Genomic DNA, 6,334 nt, shown 5'->3' with positions numbered 1-6,334 from the left:
CTTGGCCCTTTAATTTAGCTTTAATTTTAAAACTTAATCTTAAACATCTAGCAAATAAGTTTCAACAGCCTTATACTAAGTACTGGGCTTTAGTACTTATCTCTCTATCCTGTAGGTGATAACTCATTATCTTAAATCAACCCAGGTTGTGTGTTCTTAAATCAGTACCTCTGCAAAACATTAACAGGCAATCTTTAAGCCATTTATAAGAAAACTACAAGATAAAATTATCAAGAGTAAAAACATTTAGTTCATATACTAGCTACCTTGAATTCTGGCAGAGTTATACATTATAATCCCCTGTTTGAGGTCCTGGCAATCGTGACAAAAACCAACTTTTGACACAACCTTAAATGCACTGAAATCTGGCCTACTTCTTTCATGGTCACTTTCACATGAGATGGGACATACAGCCTTATCCCAAGTGAGGCGGGGCTCATCATAAGTCTTAAATTCTGAAGCTGATCTTTGCTTTTTAGACATCATTTTACAAAGCTTACATAAATTGTTGCTCAAATTTACATGAATATTAGCTAACACAATATAATATCACATCTAAAACATGAATTAAAGAAAAGCTGAAAGCTTTTAACTTTTTGTAGAGAAGTAGCAAAGTACTTTTGTTTTGCAATAAAACCTTTACATAGATTAGATTAGGCTCTCATTAACTTAAAAATACATCTAAATTGTATCTCAGTGTAAAAAGTAACATGGAACATCACATAACTTATTGATAACAAGTCCAGTTATAGAACACAAATGATATAAATAAATTTCCAACATGTTTTTCTTTTAAGCCTAAAATTACCATACAGTTTTAGAATACCAGGTTGATATAATGCTCTTTCTAAAGCTTCTACCTTACAGATTTGTATACCTGGAAGATATGAACACATTAATAACACCATAATTACATTGATGATTTTATATTAACCAAATTTAGCTTTTAAAGAAATAACATAGCACAATTCTCTAAAACAACAGCACTTGTTTAACCAGCTGTTTAATTTCTTTAAGATTACTTTGCTCAAAAACTTACACTTATAACCAACTTGCACAGACCTTCTTTATCACTTACTTAAACTCCTATCCAGAAACACACTTTCCCTCTATTAAATCCATACCTAGAACCTTCTAGTTTTTCTTTTTTATTTGTTAACCTCCTTCTGTTCACATTTTGAAACAATACCTGTAAACCTTTGAATCTAAGCAGATTATTTCATAGACATCAACATTTTATTAGGGCCTTTTTGAACACCTAGAAAAACTTATAAGCTTAATTTTAAAGACATCTTTACTTTCATCTGTTTACACAATTTAAATTGAACCATTTGAATCACGTGAATCAAAGATATTTGGATCCATTTTTTAAAAAAAATTTTCATGAGCGCTCCTCATCTGTCAATTGTTATATCACTGCAGGATATATGGACATATACACATACAGACATACCGACATACAACACGTAACACAAGTGTAACACATAACACAATGGTGAAGGCCTTGCAGCTTTCTCAGGTGAAATCTCATTGCAATGTTAAAAAAACTTCAGTTGATCAAAAATAGAACTTATCAGAAAAACATTAACTTGTCTGTAGGAACAAAATCATGAGCTCAAAGAAAAAAATAAAAATACAGAATCTAAGAAAAAAAACAAAAATCCTAAAAAATTGACCGGCCAGTAATTAGTAAATGCCATACAATTTACTCTTTGGTTTAATCTAGTTTGAGTTCAGGTAAAAGACGCCTTTACTTTTTTTTTTTTTTCTTGGGCCTGAGCTCCAAGCTGCTTCTGTTTGCATATCAGCTTGAGCCCTGGCTGAGGTCTGGAAGGAACTGGGAAAACCGGAATTCTTGAGCAGAAACTTTATGCCTAAGGCATTTTAACCATAAGTCACAATTTATCTTCCTACACTAGAAAAACTTGCTCACACAAAACTGAAAATAGGATCTTTCTTGATAATATAAAAGCCACCATCAGAAGAAGTTCCTTCAGGATCATTAAGCTACTTTCTTTGTTCTGAAGTTCCTAAAGTAGTATTAAGTTACATTAAATCACCGGGAAAAAAAAAAAATCCACACACTACCATGTATATCTAAAATTAAGCTTTGAAAATTTCCAAGACTGTTGCTAATAAATGTCATTTCAATAAGCCAGACCAACGTTTTAATCTAACATTTTTTAAAATCTTACACACTGAGAGAAACAGATACCAAATCATAATTTACTATCCTTGCCCAAATCAATGCACTGTATACCTAGTGAAATCTCCTTAGGCTACCTACTTCAAAGATTGATAAAAAAATATAACTGAATGATTGGGAGTTACTTGCCAACTTGGAAGTAGAGTTCTTTTAATTTTTTATCCTAAGTATTTAAGTTCTCTGGTATGAATTATCTGAAGTCTTAAACTAAACAATTACTTAAACCCAACTTTTAACTGCAAGATTGTGCAATGCTTCAGAAACCCATTCAGATACCAGATTGTTACAAAAAAGCACATTTAGCCAAAATCATCCCCAAGAAACAATCTATAACCTTTAAAACAGACCAGATAAGAAAATATCTCTCCAGGTTTTGAACCTTCATTTAATTATGACTCCTATCAGTGGCACCTTAGATTTCCCATGAGTGGACCAGATGTTCTCACATAGGGTCTCAGTGTGACTGACTTTACTGCATTTAGGTGGAGTAATCTTTACAGTGCAGAGAAAGAATGAGGAAATTTCCCTAAAGCAAAAAAGGCTCTGGCAGCTGCTGGGAATTCCTCAGTTTCCCCTTTCACTTGCAAGATTAGCTCCTTTGAATAAATCCAATTCCAGGCAATCTGGTTTATCTCCTAACCTTCCAGTAGAGTCAGTTTTTAATCTGCTTTAGGTCTTAAAGGGGGAAGGGTGTATGTACTTTGATCGGCCCAAATTTTTCTCTTGAGAATTGCTAACATTTCTGACCCGCGAAGGAAGGGGAGCATCCAGGAGGAATGGATGCGGGGTTGGGAGTGTTGCATGGCCCATACGGAGGCAAATGTAATTGGGGCTTTCCCTCAGTGCCATTCATCTACCGATCACCCTAGATACCCCTGAGGGCTGTCGGGAGAGGGCTCAAGAGAAAGGAACCTTTGGAAACGTCTGAGAGTAGCCCAGACCGGGATTCCGCAGTTGTTCCAAACTCCTTCCTCCACCTCCACGCATCCGAGGCAGATCGGGATTCAGGACCCTGTGTACTCACGCCAATTGCTCTCCAGGCCCAGACAGAAAAGTTTTGGAAGCGGCTTTGGCAGAACCCAACATGCCTGCTCTGTACCGAACAGGTGATTGAGAGCTGCCTAGGCCAAGAAACCTCTCACCCGAGTCTTGTAGAGTGGCGGCTGCACTAGTTGCGTTTAAGTAGCCGTCGGGTGCCCACCTTACCTCCAGAAAGAAAGAGAGAGAGAAAGATGCATCTCAAACAGACATGGGGTGTGTGCACTTACCTCGGTGTGGAATCCCCGTCTGGGACAGAATTTATGACTGAAAGTTCAGCTCCCATCCCCAAAGCCAATTAATGCCAATTTAATAATGAGGACCGGGTTTTGAGAAAAGTTAAAGCAAGATATCAAAGTTCTTAGATCCCCAGCAGGCATTCCTTAACTGCAGCGGGTGTACTCAGGCCAACTATGGGAAGAAAAGAAAACACTGCTTCCCTAATCTTGCTTACAATTTAGATTAAAATATAGCTAAAATTATCTCCACACCTCTAAGGCAGATTAGAATTTGGGACTCTGCATCGGTTCAAAGTAAAACAATGCCATCACACTTAACTGGATTCAGAGTCCAGAGTGCTCACCATTGCACTTAACAGAGACACAGACAAAAAGACACACAGAGACACACACAAAGACATAGATTCCCGTTTCAGATTGTCAAAAAAATGAAAATGGGTGCTGGCCCCAAGCCGACTGGGGCCTTATCTTCAGACAAACGGATTGGGAGAGCATCCCCCTCAGATTGGGTCTGACAACCCCAGATTGGGAGATTAGTTCTCTTGCCAGGGTGTTGGGGTGGAGACAGACAGGACAACTGAAACAAAAACACAGAATTCGCAGCACGGCCACAGAATTCGCAATGCATCGTGGATTGCTACCCAGAAACTAAAGGCTCAGGCGGATCGTGGATCCGTCAGCTACAAAATACTTTACCAAATACTTCACAGAATACTTTACTACAGACAATCCACTCGGAACACAGAAAGGGGCTGGGGACGTCTCCCGACCATGGGGGATGGACCCGGAGGGTTATTGGTGGCTGGATCTACTTGTTCTTCTTCTTCCTCCGAGGAAACCTGGATGGAATCAGGAGCTGGTACGGGTTGGGGCTGATAGGGTGGGGGTGGGGTAACGATGTAGGGCAGAGTGTCCCTGAGGACCTTGGATGAAAACCTGGGACTACACCTGTAATATAAGATCTAGGTTAAATGTACCTTCTTTTGGCCAACCCACATTGAGTGTTGGCCATTCTGCAGTACAAAGTGTTATCCATTTTTTCTTCTTGACTTCTACCGAGAGGTTATCTGCCCGATTCCGGATGTCCTGCCAATGGTTGAAGGTGAGACTCAAAGGGGTTGTGATTGATTGCCCCATGTTAATTTTAGATGAGGAGATAGAATACAGAGACGGAAACAATAACACAATAATCACAATAACACTACAATCAGATCGAATAGAAAGAGCGCCGCCCAAATTCAAAACAAATGGCTTAGGCGGAGCAGAAGCCCCGCCGCTGCCTACAAAACCAAATGGCTTAGGCGAAGCAGGAGCTTCACCGCTGCCTACAAAGACCAAATGGCTTAGGCGAAGCAGGAGCTTCGCCGCTGCCTACAAAGTGCTCCCCGGGACGTCTCCCGAGGTGGCAGGGGAGAAGTCCGAGTTCGTCAACTCCTTCTCAAGCTGCCCAAAATACAAAGCGACTACGCGTAATCGTACAAATGCAGCGCATAGAAACAAAGTATCAGCCAAGAGTTACAAACATTACAGACATAGAAGTGACACCAGACAACACGACAAACACGACATGAGCTGGCCAGCTTACCTCCCAGTGATGCCGGTGGTCCTAGGGCAGGGATCCGGATGGGGGGGGCTATCTCGGTGGGACCTCCAATGAAAGACCCCCGTCCAATGAAAGACCCCCGTATCCCTGTCCAAGGAGAATCACACGAAACACTGGCTGCAAAAGCAAGAGGTTGGTTTATTGGGACACAGGCGCCTGCGGGTGCCCAGCAGAACCTCAGCCGGAGCTTTGGTGAACTGGCACACCGGGCTTGGGGATACAGAGATTTTTATAGGGTTTGGGACAGGTTTCGCGGGCGCGGGAAGCAACAGGTTTCTTATTGGTTTGTTTAAATCTAGCATATAGGCCACCTAGGGGGTACAGGTCTGCATTCCAAAAACCACAGGTCTGCATTCTATTCTTTCTGTTCCTGCTTATCTGTTCCGGTTTATTCATTCATGCCTCAGGATTCGGGTGCTCTGTTCTTCAACGGGTTGTCCGGAGAGCATGCCTGGCACCTGAACCTGTTTATGGCCTGTCTGGTATCTTGGTTTCATATCTTGGCCTTAGGTAACTAGGCTGACTGGGCTAGGGTCTTTCAGGTAGATTCTGCCCCATGCTGAAGTAAGGGGGTGCGGAGGGTCCCGGTTCCTCGCAGGTGGGGGCAGAGGAGGGTGGAGGCCCCCAGGAGCTGTGCTCACGGAGCCTGGTCAGCTCGGGGGCAGAGTTTTAAGGGGTTTGTAGAGACTCAGGTTTTGTGTCCCGCGGCTCCAAATTCATACAGAAAACCTCAATCCTGGGCGTGGCGGGGTGCAGGCGACGGAAACCTCCAGACCAGGAGGGGAGCCCTCGGCAGACACCAGACGTGGGGTTGGCTCAGCCCCCAGACGTGGGACAAGCCCTGTTATCCGGGTCGCTCAGCCTGTGGCCTGTGTTTTGCCGACCCAGTCAGGACCCGGCCTCGCCGCTGACCAGCAGATCAGGGGCGGTGGCCAGTCCAGGGCTGGGAGCTTGGGCAGAGGCAGCACAGGGGCTCAAAGGTAGGTGGTCCTTCGGCAGCTCGCACACACGTGTGCACCTGTGTGTGTGTGCACCAGTGTGTGTGTGCATGTGTGTGTGTGTGCGCTCACGTAGGGGTGGGCAGGATTCCATGAGGGGACATCTGCTAAGGGAAGAGGGAGTCCCCCAGCCGGGTCCCTGCACCAGGCGCCGGCTGTTAACAGCCCCTAAAACCAGGTCTCCCCCAACCTGCTCCTCCAGGAAGCCCACTCTGAGGCCAGCCCCACCTCGCGCCCGCCCCCTGGGGGC

This window comes from Ictidomys tridecemlineatus, chromosome 6 (assembly GCF_052094955.1).
Source record: "Ictidomys tridecemlineatus isolate mIctTri1 chromosome 6, mIctTri1.hap1, whole genome shotgun sequence".
Lineage (NCBI taxonomy): Eukaryota > Metazoa > Chordata > Mammalia > Rodentia > Sciuridae > Ictidomys > Ictidomys tridecemlineatus.
This window is presented reverse-complemented; position numbering follows the sequence as displayed.